Source organism: Diabrotica virgifera, chromosome 4 (genome assembly GCF_917563875.1).
Source record: "Diabrotica virgifera virgifera chromosome 4, PGI_DIABVI_V3a".
In the NCBI taxonomy this organism is placed as follows: Eukaryota; Metazoa; Arthropoda; class Insecta; order Coleoptera; family Chrysomelidae; genus Diabrotica; species Diabrotica virgifera.
This window is the reverse complement of record NC_065446.1, coordinates 130,230,442-130,247,974: the sequence shown is the minus strand read 5'-3', so window position 1 is coordinate 130,247,974 and position 17,533 is coordinate 130,230,442.

The window sequence follows — 17,533 nt, the reverse complement described above, 5'->3', positions numbered from 1 at the left end:
GTAATTAACTATTTTAATTGGGAAATAAGCCACAATTTAACTTAAACAAATAATTTTATTAATGTTTCGATTCTACTTCGGATGTCGTTGTCAAAATATAAAATATTAATAAATTAAACAGAAATGCTGTTGCTTAGTAAAAAAATTCATTACTAATCGTGGCATTTTCTTTCTGTTAACTTCCTCTTTTAGTATGGGCAACCCCATCCTACTGCATTATACCGAGGAATTTGCGACACAATTGGTTTTATTTAGCATAATTAGAGCAGCTTTTTTGATTATTCTCTTTTTAGTATCTGTTTCTTTCAGCTCTATGCTTTAATCTGACTCATTTATATCGGCAATTCAGACATATTACATTTTAAAGTAGAAGACGTTAAAATGATAATGCCAATATTTATGAGTTACGTTTCTGGGACACATATCTGCGTTTATTGACACATAGTTTATTCGATTACATGAAATCAACTTTAACTCAAGAATATTCGTCACAAAAAAATCATAGCATGTGATCTCTCTTTAAACAAGATAGCCACATGTTAAGGTGAAAGTAAAATTCTCCTGTTAGTGATTCCATAGCAAATCACGAGGAAAAAACAGGAAAAAATTTCTTGGTAATATCCCGACATTGTAAGTATTTGGTCTTACATTCAATATACTGTCAAAACGAACACCAAATTCTGACTTCATATGTATTTTATTTTAAATTAGAAATAATATTAATAATACGTAGATATATAAATAATACTAAAATATAAAATATGTAGGTACTATCCTCGATATGTTATTGACTTACTAATCGTGGCATTTTCTTTCTATTAGTATCCTCTTTTAGTATGGGTAACCACATCCTACTGCATTATACCGAGAAATTTGCGACACAATTGTTTTCATTTAGCATAATTAGAGACGCTTCTTTGATTTTTCTCTTTTTACTATCTGTTTCTTTCAGGACTATCCTTAAATCTCTCCACTGAACTCTATGCTCATTATCCCATGCGTGTTGACATATTTAAGATCTATCAAATTCTCTATTTTTAATATAAGACTGATGTTCATTTATTCTAACGTTTAATGGTCTTGATGTTTCATCTAAATGAAATTGTTCGCATACACACAAGGTATTTTGTAAATACAATTCTTTGTTCTTTCTTGTTCACGGTTTAGTATTAGATAAAATAGATCTCAATGTGTTTGTTGTTTTGAATGTTGTTGAAATGTTGAATTTATTTCCTATTGTTTTAAGTTTCTCGGATAGTTCTTGTATATATTTATAGTATTGATATTTTCCTCGTATTATTCCTTGTGAATGATATAGGATCGCGTTCTAAATTGTTCTGTTACATTTGATCCAATCTTGACAATTCCTTGTTTATAAACGATAATTATTTTTTACAGTTGTTAACAATTGTTTTTCTTCTAAAAATGAATTTTCGTTAGAATAAGTAATTTTGGCTCTATCATATGACCAAGAAACGCTGAAAAAAAAAATCATTTTAAGACGGCTGATTCTTTCTTAATATATTGTTCCCTATGCTTCCTCGAACACCGTACCGGCCATCTGGCTACTGATATAGGGTGCGTTCATTACTGCGCAGCACACTTGTACAGGTAAACATATCGAATTTAAAATTATTGTAAGACGAAAAAATTTTTTGTCATTACTTTTTAAACATTATTTATTAGAAATATGAACTGTAATTGCCATACATTTCTGTGGTTTAAAAAGTAATGACAAAAAAATGTTTCGTCCTAAAATAATTTAAATTCAATATACAGGGTGATTGAGTGTGGTAAAGCTCAGTAGATCCGCTATAGTAATAGATAGCAATAAAAGTTAATAATAAAAATTGTGGCCAACTTTCAGCTTCAAATTACGAAATTAGTTAGATTGTTCGATAACATAGTGGCAGACCAAACTTTTGTTTTTTTTTAAATGAAACCAGGGAGCTGAAATTATTACGATTTTCATAGAACATTGGTTACTACTTTGTAAATACCCTGTATAACATAACAAACCTTCATATATTAAGAAATATAACAAAAATGTAATACAAAAACCGAACATTACCAGTTAAAAAAATGTTTATACAAAGTAATCAAAGCTTTTTTCTATAAAACTTACCTACAGTAGGAAAAATGAAAGAATACCCATGAACAAACATATAAAACACGCTGTATTTTCCTGTCACCGTGTCACACAAAAAATTGGCCAGCGCAAGTACATGTAATAATTATTGTTACATGTACTTGCACTGGACAATTTTCTTTGTGACACGGTGACAGGAAAATACAGCGTGTTTTATATGTTCATTCATGGGTATACTTTCATTTTTCCTACTGTAAAATACATTTAATAATAAGCTTCAACAATAATAAATGTTCAATAAAAAAAATTATTTTAACTCTTATACAGTATGTCTGCGTAACATGAGACCTATTGATAACTTTTTTATTGTCAGTTTTACGAAAAGTTATTCTTTATAAAATACCTTGCATCGTATATAATCTAAGATGCAACCATCAAATGTCAAATTTTATTAATTTTATACGAGGTATGTCAAAAAATATGAATTTCACTCAAGAGATATGTTAAGTACCTTTATATTTCACAATATCGAAAATTGTTATTAAGAAAAGTTGGTTGGATTTAAAATTATGTTTCAGTATTCAATTACATCCTTCTAATTGAAATATTGTGAATAATAAAGGCACTTAACTCTGAAGTAAAACTCATATTTTTTACTTCATATTTTGATATCTATTAGTTATATTTTAAATTTTAGACCAGGTAGAGCATTTTATGGTGAATAACTTTCGTAAAATTGATAATAAACTAGTTATCACAATTGTAATAAAATGATGATGGGTATCCGTAATTAGAGAAACAATTGAAAAAAGTTTTTTCGATTAGGATAATGTAATTGTATATTAAAACATGATGGCAACACGGCAGTCAAAACGAAAACAAATATTGTATTTACCGTCTGCAATAAACTCAATTTTAGAGAGTTGCAACGGGAAATAAGTTATTAAAAGTATCCAGTGAACAATATAAGACATTAAGTTAAGGTTAGTGATAATTAAAAACATTAAAATCGGTGAAATAACATCAAAATAGAACCAAGGACATACAAAAAGTAAGATCGCTAAAATTGTTAAGCCTGTTTAACAACAAAACGTAGACACGAAACTCTGGCCGATGAAATTGCGACGTTGCCGTTGTGAGTAGATTTTCCAGGTAACCACAGAAAATAACAACCGATAACAAATATACAAAATAAATACGGTAAACGCTGTCTTCTCTGCACTTTTGAGGTGGAAGACAGTGTTTGGCGCCGGAAAATGGAAAGGTATCTGGAAACTTTAGACAGTGATGACACACAGTCAGAAGGAGGGTCAAAAAGGAAGGACAGATATATGGATAACGAGGAAGATGATATTTTTAGAAAGAGCAAAAAGTTCTCGAGAACACCAACAAAAAATCAAGAGAAAAGAAATGAAGAAACAAAAATTGATCAATTATTAATAATGGTGAGACACCTCACCGATGACATTAAGGAAATAAAAAGAAATCAAAAAGAAAGCAAGGAAGCAATAGAAAAGCTCATTATAGAAAACAGAGCGCTGAGAAAAGAAAATGCGGAACTAAAACAAGAGAATATAGAAATCAAGGAGGAACTCAGAGAAATAACAAACCACATGGAAGTTATGGAAAAACACCGACGAATAAATAACGTAGTCATGAACGGTCTAAGGATAGACACATATGAACAAGCAGGGTTAAAAGAAACAACTAACAATTTCATCAAACAACACTTAGGAGTAGAGGTTAAAATAAGGAATGCTCACAAGCTAGGAGAAAAAACATGCCTCATTGAATTAGAAAACCAAGAAGAAAAAAGAAAAATAATGGAAAAAAAGTATAAGTTAAAAGAAATAAGAGGGCTGAAGGTATATATTAACGAAGATGCAACCATAAGAGAACGAGAAATACAGAAAACAATTAGAAACATTGCTCAGGAAGAAAGAAACAAAGGAAATGAAGTCAAGATTGGAGTAAAAAAAATATGGGTAAACAACAACGAATGGAAGTGGAACGACAAAGAAGTAAAAATGATCAAAACAACATCAAAAAACTAGCAGACAATTGTACCATGGGAATAACGATGACGACACAAGTACAGAAAAAGGATAACGATAATTCAAAAAAAGGACAAAAGAGAAAAAAAATGAAAACCGGACAAAAACACAAGAGAACATGTCGAAAAGAACACTTACTTTTAGGAACATGGAATGTAAGAGGCACATATAGAGAAGGTAAACTTAAACATCTAGCGAGAGAAATCGAAAAGTTCCAATTTGACATAGTAGCCTTGCAGGAGACGAAACAGCTGGGAAATGATATATTAGAAATAGAAGATACAGTGTTTTTTAATAGCGGCGGAAAGAATAGAACATTAGGCACAGGTTTTATGCTACGAAAAGAACTAAAGGAAGCAATAGTAGAATTCAAACCAATATCAGATCGAATATGTAGTATCAGGATCAAGGGAAAATACCAAAAAATCACTCTCATAAATATTCACGCACCATCTGAAGAAAAAGATAATGATGTCAAAGAATCTTTTTACAGTGAACTAAATAGAACAATCGAAAGTATACCCAGATATGACATGAAAATTATTTTAGGCGACGCAAATGCCAAAATAGGGAAGGAAGAAGTATTTAGACCGACAATAGGAAAACATAGTAAACACAATGAAACTAATGAAAACGGACAGTTCCTCATAGATTTTGCAAGAGAAAAAAATATGATCATAATGAGCACATATTTCGAAAGAAAAGAAATACACAAGGAAACATGGATATCGCCAGATAGAAAGACCAAAAACCAAATAGATCACGTGCTGATCGAAAAAGAAGAGCAGCAATGTATAAAGAAGATTAGAACATACAGAGGACCAGATGCCGACTCCGACCATTACATGGTGGGTATCAAAATGAAGCAACTGATACCTGAAAACAAAAACAAAATAAAAGAAAAGAAATGTATAAATAAACCAATTCGGTTTGCAACAAAAAAAGAGCAAGAAACATACAGAGAAACAATGGAAAGGGAACTAAAAAAGATACAAATAGAAGAACAAACGGAGAACAACTGGGAAATCATAAAGCAAGTAATGAACAAAGCAGCAAAAGAATGTAATAAACAAGAGATTAAAAAGAGGAAGGAGTGGTTCGACATAGTGTGCCAAAAAGAAATAGAACTAAGACAATCATTAAGGATGGAAATGATCAAGAAAGAAACAACAGAGACGCATGATAGATATATAGAACAAAGACAAAAAGTAAAGAGGTTGTTGAGAGAAAAGAAGAGAAAACACTTAGATAATAAGCTAAAAGAAATAGAAGAGAACTACAGAAATAAAGAAATAAAAAACCTGTATCAAGGTGCCAGAAACGAGAAAAGAGGATACCAACAAAAACCCATATTCGTTAAAAACAAAGCTGGAGATAATATAAGCGGCGAAGCAGAAATAGTAGAGAGATGGAAAGAGTATTTTGACGAATTACTAAATGGCAAGAATAAGCCAAACCAAAATGAATCCATAGAAGCAGAGACAGAAAATGAACAGTTAGAAGACATAGAAGATAATCCACCGAGCAAAGAACAAATCGAGGAAATAATTAGAAATCTTAAAAACAACAAATGCCCTGGAAGCGATAACATAACAGCAGAGATGATGAAATATGGTGGAAAATTGCTGAATGATTGGATACACAAAATCATAAAAGATATATGGTTAAAAGAACAAATACCAGAGGACTGGAAGGAAGCAATTATCTGCCCATTACATAAAAAAGGCGACAAAACAGAATGCAGTAATTACAGAGGAATAGCTTTACTAAATACCGTATACAAAATCCTAGGAAAATCAATAAAAGACAAACTTGAAAAAGAAGCTGAAAATATAATAGGCGAATATCAGTGCGGATTTAGAAGAGGGAGAAGCACAACGGACCAAGTATTCGTAATCAGAGAATTACAAGCAGAAAGCTATGAACACAACCTACCAACGATAGCACTATTCATCGACTTCCAAGAAGCATACGATAGAATAAAGAGGAAGAAATTAAAAGAGGCGCTTGAGGAATTGGAAGTTAGCAGAAAGCTACGTAACATGATACATCTCACTCTGGAGAATACAGAAAACAGAGTCAAAATAAACAATCAATCATCAGAAAAATTTATAGTAAACGAAGGATTAAGACAGGGCGATCCTCTGTCATCTTTACTCTTCAACTTATGCCTAGAAAAAATAATGCGAGAAGCAAAAATCAATAGAGAAGGACTCATATATCAAAGAAGACACCAAGTTTTGGCGTTTGCGGATGATGTGGTGTTACTGGCAAGAGGAAAAAAAGAGCTACAGGAGATGGTACAGAGAATAGTAAAAGCAGCGAAGAAAATGGGACTATATATAAATTCAACTAAAACACAATGTATGGAGTGGACAGATGGTCAGTTTAGGAATGGTCAAAAGTTTAAAGTAGAAGTAGAAGAAGGAACATCATACGAATTCGAAATGGTAGAAAGATTTACATACCTAGGGGCAATAATATCACGTAAACCTATCATTAAAGAAGAAATACAAGCTAGAATAATGGCAGGCAATAGAAGTGTACATGCGCTTAATGTAATGTTGAAAAGCAAGTTTCTATCAAGAAGGGCAAAAGTACAGCTATACAAAACAACTATACAGCCAATAGTAACATACTGCAGTGAGACATGGACAATGACAAAAAATGAACAAAATTTACTGGAGATCTGGGAAAGGAAAATACTAAGGAAGATATATGGAGGAAAAATAAGGGACGGTTTATGGATAAGAAGATCAAATGATGAGTTAAAACAATTATACAACCAACCTAATATAATAGGAGTGATAAAGGCTCAGAGACTTAGATGGCGAGGTCACATTGAAAGGATGCCAAACACGAGGACTCCAAAGAAGATACTAAACTACACTATAACTTCAAGAAAGAGAAGAGGAAGGCCGAAAAATAGATGGAAGCAAGACGTCGAAAAAGATTTGGAAAGAATGGGGCTAGAGGGCCAAAAAAGAAAAATGAGTGACAGGAAGGAATGGAGGAAAATCACATATCAAGCCAGAGAAGAGCTCAGCACATAAAGAAACGTGAAAATGAAGAAAGAAAAAAAACAAACTTTTCAAGCCATGGGCCTCTAAGGCCTTTAGTGCTATTGTATATATATATATATTAAAACATAGTTTTTAATTTCAAACAACTTTTCATAATAGCATTTTTTGATATTCTGGAATATGAAGGTACTTTACTCTTTAACGAAATTTATATTTTTGACATAACTCGTATAAAATTGATAAAATTTGATATGCGACGGTTGAGTTTTAAATTTTTGACTATCTAGAGCATTTTATGAAGAATAACTTTTTTTCGCAAAATTGATAATAAAAAAGTTTTGCATGTGGATCCTAGCTGCGCAGACATACTGTATAAGAGCTTCTGTATAAGAATTTTTAAATTGTAATGCCATATTCGGTTTCAGCATAATCAAAAACAAAATAGAAACATATTTGATCAAAGTAAAATGATATTTATACAAAACAATTGTTATTGTTTAAACTTTTTACTTTAACATGTATATAAACTAACAAAAAAAGTTTTAGAAAAATATAAGCTTGTTTGATTTTTTCCGAAACAATGCATATTTTTGTTCTAATTGCACTCCCCTATTAGTAAAGGTTTAATTTTTAATCAGTTGGAATTAGTAAGTTCTCAAGCTATGAGCAGAGAGACGACCACTTATTGTAAGTTTTTCATTTCACCTTTGAACACTTTTAGAGTTGCTGAATATTTGATAAATAAAGATCTTCGTCACCTTTGTGCTCCCTAGAAATCCAGAGTAATTAGGAACTTCGAATTTCATTTTATTTTGATAGACACAGTGAAAATTTTACTTGATAAACCAACAGGGCCCGTTTGTTGGTCTTTTGAAAAAGAGTTTTTATTTCCTTGTGGTAAGTATTTTGGTGTCGCGAAAAAAGGTCGCCAACAATTGGTCGAGCGAAAAAATGTCGCGCACATTTGAGCGCGTATCAAAAGGTCGCCGGCGAAAAAACAGCGCCGACGAAATAAGGTCGCGTGCAATTGATCGCGCGAAAAAAGATCGCGTCATGTTTTACATTATTAAAACCATTCAATTGGTTTTCAAAAAGGTTCTAAAGAAATTCTATTTGCATACTTTAACTTTATGCATTATGAGCCGATTAGTCTGGGAATTCCATCTAATTACTTTTTAATGTATTTTGGATGTATAAGAAGATGGGAAAAATAACGTATATCTAAATACTTTTTAATGTATTTTGGATGTGTAGGAAGATGGGAAATATAGGAGAATGGGAAATTATTTCATATGGTATTTTCAGGTTATTCAAGTGAATATACTTGAAAATTGAACAATTTTTAACATGAAGAAAGTATTTTTTTTTGTTCTACGTGAATAATTTTAATATATGGATCTAAATTCAGAAAGGTACTTTCCTTCACACTTTTTACAGGCTTAGGACTGTCAGCAAAAAACTGGCGTGTTTAAAAGTGTTTGCTCTTCCTAATCGGATATCGTTAAAAATGTACAGTAATAATAGTTCTATTTACAGTATATATTACATACAAACGAATACCAGGTACCAGTTTACCTATTTTTGGTATTTTCAGAGACCGGTAATTAGCATAATTGGTTCTTAGTAGAAAGTCGTTATGCAGATTAGTGAAGAATAAGTAGTTTAGATAAGGCCACCTTATTGTGTAGGTATTTATTAGGAATTCCATGAAGTCATTACGATAAGACATTATTGGAAATGCTAAAATAAATATTGTACAAAAGTTATTTGTCTAATTGTGCGTTATTCACTAATGTGGTAATTATTATTCCATATTCGTGAAACGTACTTTTATTACTTTTTAATGTATTTTGGATGTATAAGAAGATGGGAAAAATATCGTATATCTCATTATTCATTAGCTTGTCGATTTGTCAAGATGGTCTTAACTTACGTAAAGAGTCAAAAAGGTGCCAATATGTTGGTGTATAATGGATATATCCATAGAAAGGAAAAAACGATTGATCAAAAGACAATTTGGAAGTGCGCTCAGTACAATAAGCATAAATGTACCGGGAGAGTTCACACAGTGGGAGATGAAGTAGTGAAAAGTACAAGTCACAACCACGTTGCCGATGCGTCAATATTAGAAGCAAAAAAGGCTTGTAACAGAATGAAAGAACTGGCTCATCAAGTTGAACTAACAACACAAGGAATCATAGCTACCGTTTCACAAGAAGTGTCTGTGGGTGCAACTGGGCAGCTACCTTCTATTTCATCCCTAAAGCGAACTATTCAGAACACACGCCAAAGAGTGGAAGCTATTCCGGCAAATCCAAGAAGCTTAACAGAGCTTATTATTCCGGAAGAATACACCAGAAACAATAACGGCGAACCGTTTCTTTTATTTGACAGTGGTCCAAACGAACAGAGAATTTTAATATTTTCCACTGAAAGAAATTTAACTTTGATGGCGAGCTGTGAACACTGGTATGCCGATGGAACATTCACATGTACTCCTCTATTGTTTGGTCAGCTGTATACAATACATGGCGTACAGTATAGCAACGTTATTCCAACTGTTTTTGCTCTACTTCCTAATAAAACTCAGGCAACATACACTCGACTCTTCCATGAATTAAAAACGTTACGACCAGGTTTACGTCCTACAACAATAATGGTGGATTATGAAAAAGCAGCAATTAATGCTTTACAACAAGAGTTTCCTGAAGTCAGAATCCGTGGATGTTTCTTTCATTTCACACAATGTTTGTGGAGAAACATGCAAGGTACAGGACTGCAACAAGTTTATACAGAAGACGCGAATTTTGCTCTACATCTGCGACAATTGGCAGCCCTAGCCTTCGTACCTGAAGTAGATGTTGTTGCACCATTCGGAGAGCTACTGGACAGCGAGTTTTACACTCAAAATGAAAATTTACTAACACCTTTAATAAACTACTTTGAGGATGTATGGATAGGCAGATTGGATCGACGACAACAAAGAAGACCGCCAATGTTTCCAAGGAATCTTTGGAATTGCTTCGAATTTATAGAGGAAGATCTACCGCGTACTAATAATGCTGTCGAAGGTTGGCACAACAGCTTCTCCTCGATATTAAATGCAGCACACCCAAATCTATGGAAGTTTATTACGGGGCTAAAGAAAGAAGAGAGTTTAAATCGATTAAAAGTGGAGCAATACATAGCTGGAAACCAACAACCTCAAAAAAAAATTTATAAAGATACAGCGCGGCGAATAAAAACGATTTGTTTGCAATACGGGAACCGGCCAAATCTAGAATATTTAAGAGGAATTGCCCAAAATTTTCAACTGCAAGTATAAAAAACTAAAAAACAATTAAAAAAAAAATTTAAAAAAAACAAAAAAAAATAAAAATTAAAAAAACACAAAAAAATAAAAATAAAAAAAAAAAAATTAGAAAAAAATAAAAAAATTAAAATTAAAAAAACTTTTAAACACGCCAGTTACTAACTGCCAGTCCTAAGCCTGGATAAAGTGTGAAGGAAAGTTAAAGTATGCAAATCTGTTATTAATATAAATGTATTCTTTAACTATGATATCTTCAATAAGTACTCACCAGTGACAATGTATTAATGAAATTGTGCCTGTTATATAATTTTTAACCACAATATCATTATTTTATTTGGGAAATTTTATTTTAATAAAGATGGTAGCCCTTAACCTACCCTATCTATATGTAGTATATACCCTGTAAAATATATTAAGCTTATATTAAAACTTACTCTTAAATAACCAAGGGTAAATTTTGCGACACTGCCAAGTCGTGAAATAATACCTCTAGGTACTTTCCCTACAACATTTACAGTTAAAATTACCTTAATTCGACCATTAAATTGGTCGAACATTTTACATGATCAATTTCAAATAGGATTATTTACTTCCAATTATTTTCCTATTATTTAAAGTGGAAAATAAAACTAAAGTCATTTAGAAGTCAATATTGGGTTGACGAAATATTTTTTACCAATAGGTTAAAATGACTAATAAGAAAATATTTAACTGTTTGGGTCATTATTTAACAGCAATCCTTTAGTTCTATTGCATCATCTAAATCTGACCTAAGCCTGGATTAAGTGTGAAGGAAAGTTAAAGTATGCAAATGAAAACATATTTTCTGACGCGATCTTTTTTCGCGCGATCAATTGCACGCGACCTTATTTCGTCGGCGCTGTTTTTTCGCCGGCGACCTTTTGATACGCGCTCAAATGTGCGCGACATTTTTTCGCTCGACCAATTGTTGGCGACCTTTTTTCGTAGATCCAAGTATTTTAGAGTAACGGTATAATTACCATCAAATATTACCTTTAATTTAATATTTAAAGTAAGTAATATATTTAGTTTAGAAAGTTTATAGACCTGGATCCCGCGTGCCAAAAAAAGTTGATTAAGAGCAAGCTGAAAATTTGTTAAGAGGATGGGTACGTATTTTTGGCTGCAATGCTATTCAAATGGGGATTCATTTTTTTCGAATCCTGAGAAAACTAATAAGTATTTTTGAAAAATTTAAACGCAGAATGAAAGATTACGTTATTAGCGAGGGCCAAAAGTCCCTGAAAACTTCTATAATGTTTATTTTAATAAGTTACAGGGGTGAAAACTAAGAGAAAATTTAGTGTTATTTTTAATTTCAAATATCTCATTCAAAATAAACTTTTTATTTAATCTAAAGGACTTTCGGCCCTCGGTAATATTTTAGTCTTTCATTCTGCGTTTAGATTTTTAAAAATATTTATTGGTTTTTTCAGGATTCGAAAAAAATGAACACAATGTCCGTGGTAATATTTTCCAAATCTATTTTTATCATACAACGCACTCAGTCGAATAGAATATTGTCAGCAAATTGTCAGTCAGACACTGACAATTAGTGACAATTTTAAATATTTGACATGAATCGGGAATATTTTGAGTTGTTGATTAAATAATATTGATATGTAGTGTATTTGATAAATAATTGATTTAAGACGTGAACTTTATAAAAAGTTATTTATTGTGTATTATTTACAAGAAACCGCTAAACGCCTTAAGAGGAAACAGTAGCGATCAACAGGTAGCCAAAACGCGTTCCAAGATTGCGGCTGTAATTTTGAATATTTTTTCGAGATATTTGGCACACGTATTCGTAATATAATAAAGAATGGCGGTACAGACCCCAATTTGAAAAATATATTAATATGTGGAAATTACTCTTAAAATTAAATAGATAGAAATTAATTATATAGATAGAAATTAAATACAATATTTAAAAAAACGAACCTGTACCGCCATTAAGAAGAACAAAAAAATACACTTTCTTCAAATAAACTTTTTTATCCGATGCCTAGATTTTGTGTCATTTTGGAACTACTAAAATTTTTTATTTCATTAGTAGTTCCAAAATGACACAAAATCTAGGAATTGGATAAAAAAGTTTATTTGAAGAAAGTGTGTTTTTTTGTTCTTCTTAATGGCGGTACAGGCTCGTTTTTTTAATATTGTATTTAATTACAGAGTAATTTCCACATATTAATATATTTTTCAAATTGGGCTCTGTACCGCCATTCTTTATTATATTACGAATACGTGTGCCAAATATCTCGAAAAATTATTCAAAATTACAGCCGCAATATTGGAACGCGTTTTGGCTACCTGTTGATCGCTACTGTATCACCTTAAAAATGAGTGGTGCGTACAATATTCCAGCTACAAAAGATCTGATATGAATATTACGTGGCGCGAAAATTTATTTTCATTTTGATACAAAACAAAATTCTAGTTTTATTTTAAAAGATTTTTCCATAATATTTGCTTTTGAAGTAAACGCGCCACAAAAGAGTAACTTTGATACAGTTTGAATTTTGAAACTCTTTTGTGGCGCGTTTACTTCAAATTTAGCAAATATTATGGAAGAATATTTTAAAATAAAACTATAATTTTGTTTTACATCAAAATGAAAATACATTTTCGCGCCACGTAATATTCATATCAGATCTTTTGTAGCTGGAATATTGTATGCGCCACTCAATTTTAAGGCGTTTAGCGGTTCTTTATTCTTGTATCAGGAGTTTTTCAAAGTAATTTATAAATTAAATGTATGAAGTTGAATGCAATGTTCCTCTCGTTAAGCTCGTTAATAAACGGTCACCTTTGTTGCATTATCTCCCAAATGATATAGTGTCCATCGAATGTACACTAGATTTTTTTCTATTCGAAATAGATTAAAAAAAAAATATTGAGATGACCGGTAAATGAAGTCGGATTGCCCGTTGCAAGATCAAATTTGGCGTCGTAATCACTACAACTACATAAACCATTTCGGGAATAATCGTTAATTGGATTATACTTTTGTAGCTTAATAACTTCGAAAGTCTTAACCGATTTTGATCAGTAAACATGAGTTTGAAACGTATTTATCAGTAGTATCTGATGGATCTAAGGTCAAGTATGTTAACTGAAGCTATTACAGGAATTATTAAGCTTGAGAAACCGTTTTTGCCGCAGGAAAAGATTTGATCATATTTATGAAGCCTATAATTTAAAAATTCGAAATTGCCCGGATATGACGTATACACTATTAGATTTGTCTAGAGTCCTTCTACAAACGCTCAGTTATTGGCGCAATTCGTAGGTTGAAATTTTGAGTAATTGTCGAAAAGCCAAAATTTTCAAAGTATAGTTTTTCAGTTTTTCGGCTATACTGAGCCGTGTGTATATCTGATCCTGACGGCTTAGACACCATTTGAAATATTAACTCAACACTATTGATTTGATGTATTTGCGGTTCTCCTGTCTCTTCTTGATCCGAAGATATATACCCCCAAAAATATGCCGTTTTGTACTTACCAAGTCCTCTAGCTGGCTTATGGGTGGTCAAAAGTCACAAACTACACCAGTTTTGAATCTGCCCTGACCCCCTCTTCAAACACAGAAAAAAAATTCAAATCGGTTTAACTTTCAAACACACATACATATCCACAAACATTTTCCCTTTTTTAAATAAAAATTGAGTCATAATTGAATGGTATAACCGATTTTCAAAATTAGACATACGTTGGAAAGGCAATGATCAGTACTATTAAAAGCCGCAAAGGTCGGACTTAAATTTTTGAAGTTTTTGGAAGTTTTAGGGACGAGAACGAAAAACAGACCCTACATAGAAAGAGCCGTAAAATCCACACCCTTGGACCAAAATGGATGGTTGACATATATAATGGGTGAGTCTTTTCCTGAACTTTAAGATGGGACTTGACCCATCTTTCAAATCAGTCAGATTTACAAAATCGAAAATTTCGTGTTTATTATAGTGTCGCGTGTAGGGGGGTGTTGGTGTGCGCCATTGGCGAGAACTACCGTTCTCTAGTAATGGAAGATAGAATCAGAGAATACATCAAGATATATTCTGTGATACAAAGTATTTTGTTGTTAAAGATGTTCAAAATTGTAAGCGTTCCATAATAACAATATATTATTAAAAAATCACTTTAACACTTTTCCTCTTTTCTCGACCGAGTATTAGTTTTTGTTGTAGGTACATGTAAATTAATACAATCACTGAATACATAGCTAGTGAAAAAATTATCACATTTATTAACTGAATTAATAATTTGCAATTATACAAAAAATAACAGTTATCCAAGAACATTCAAAAGCCATATCTTTGAGTTAGTTATGACATTGACTGCGTTCACCAGATGCAAACACGTTCACAAATGTTTGCGCTTTGATTCTAAACTTGTTGACAGCGAGCTGAACGGTTGGTTGTTTAGGTTAAAATCTGACATTTTGCTTGCTTGGTTTGAACGTAACCTAAAATAAATTTTCTCAATAAATACGTTTTTGAATTTATTTTTTTTATTAAAGGAAAAAAGAAAATTTATTTAATAGATAATAACGTAGCAGAATGTCTTCAGTAGCCTTTATTTTATATATAAAACCCTTATCAATATATTCTACAATATACCCAAGTAGCAATTTTTCGACGCATTGGTTGTCAGTACAAACAAATGCACTATCTACAACGTTGCCCGAGAGCATTTTCAGTTGTTTCGGCCAACGTCCCCTACCCCGACTGACATTACGATGTTACAATCTGTAGTTATACGGGCAACTAATTTATTACCATTTTGACAACTACATATCACACTTCAGTTTTTTCAACAATCGCAACGACTTTAAAAATGTTATAATGCTAAACTAATTATTATATATTTTATTTTGATATAAATTTTCGATTTATTTAAAAACCTGTTTATTTGTTTTTTTAATAGCTGGTTTCCATTCCATTGTTTTATCAGTAGATTTGAGATTTGATAACCATCTTGTTTGTATCTGCTTTGGTAGACAGGGTTGCCAGGTCAGTTTTAACTCTTTCAGTAGTTTTGTTTTCACAAAATCAGTAGATTCTTTTTAGGCCATGTAAATATAGGTAATACAGTGATATGCACATCCGTCCTAAATGTCCCAAGAGCGATTCCACAAAATTGGAAACCTAACTATTCCAAACCACCAACTGGTAATTATCATTTTTTAGCTAAAATCTACTAAATCAAAAACTAAAATATACTTAAGTATTTTTGGGATGTATTTGGGATTTTTTATAATAAAAACAACAGCTAACTTAAGGGGATAGGCGCAAAATGTCGTCTGTTAAAATGTTCAATATATTTTAAATGTTTTCGTTTTTTGCGAATCCTTATAGAAAATTAATAAGTATTTTTGAAAAATTTAAACGCACAAAGAAAGATTACGTTATTACCGAGGACCGAAAGTTCCTGAAAACTTCTATGTTTATTTTAATACGTTACAGGGGTGAAAAAAAGAAAAAATTTAGTGACTTTTAATTCCAAATATCCCGTTCAAAAGAAACGTTTTGGTTTTTCTAAATAATGCAGTCTTTCATTCTGCGTTTAAATTTTTCAAAAAGACTTATTATAGTTTCCTCATGATTCGAAAAAAATGGATCAAATTCTGTTGAAATATACCAAAAATCTACTAAAAAATATTGCCTACTAGAATTTTTTAAAAAATATCAAAAATCTACCAAAAAAGTAGAAATCTACTAAATGTGGCAACGCTGTTAATGATAATGATACACTTTTGACACTGGTCACATGACCTCTGTCACCCAATAAGAGGGTGCGTTCTAAAATGGTTTTAATAGTCGGCGCGGCCGGGTTTGTCGGATCCGTCTAAGGTTGGTAATAAGGTATTTTTTTAGTAATATTGGTAATATTGTTTAATGCGCCATTTTGGTTTTACTTGAGATTTTTGGGATGTAAAGAAAATGAAAACACAGAATATAAAAAATGCAGGCATTTTCTGATAATTTTAAAAGCACCATCAATACATTAAATTTATACAGAACATCTTTAACATAAATTTTGACTTTTATATTAAAATTTGATTTTTTAAATTTGCATATTTTTTGTCAAAAATGTCATAAAAAAAAAGCAGCGCGTGTGTTTTTTAAAGGTGAAATATCCATATTTGACGGTAATCTGAGATGCGTTTATAAATTTAACATCAGGTAATAAGTCCTTATGTATTTATATCATATAAATTTAAACGATTGCAATACGATGTCAAAACAGTTTACTTTTTGGTTTTCGCATTCACCATACAGGTGTTAAAAATATAGGTAAAAAACATAACTAGTCTGACTCCTTGAGCAACCATTGCACGCGCAGGTGCTTTTTATAGTCGCTTCAGTTGTCTTATGCAACGGTTACGAAACGATGTTGCTTAAACAGGAGGTTGCCTAGGCAACATCAAGACAACTCAAAAATCGTCCACCAAATCAGTGCAGAATAGGGTCGTCTTTTAGGCAATAACAACGTTGTAAGAAAACGTTGCCACGCGGTAGACAACGTTGTCGCGTCGACAAATTGCTACTTGGGTATACAATTTAAATTCCCGCCATATTTTTTCAATATTCAACACGTTTGCAAAGTTCAACTTAAATATTTTATGTTTGCAAAAATGGCGACCGCTTTCCAAACATGTTTGACGTTAGCAAGTCGTTCAGAAGCATAAAGCGCAAACTGATTGCCAACGTTTGCATCTGGTGAACGCGCCCATTGTCAAGTAGAATGACATTCTAGTAATATTTACATATTCATACCAGTCTGAATTTTACTACACGTAATTTGTCATGTAAAGACAGAAAAGGTAGGGATAGCCGTGAAATATTTGCGAATTATGTACCCATGGCCTTAATAGCTTGACCATGCGTCTAGTCGAACAAACTTTGATGTATGGGAACACTGGAAGAGGGGGGAAGTTTTAATTGTGAAACAGGTTAAAAATTTGGAACGCCAGACTACGAAAACGTTCCATGTATTTTGTCGGACAGAACTTCCATTTGATT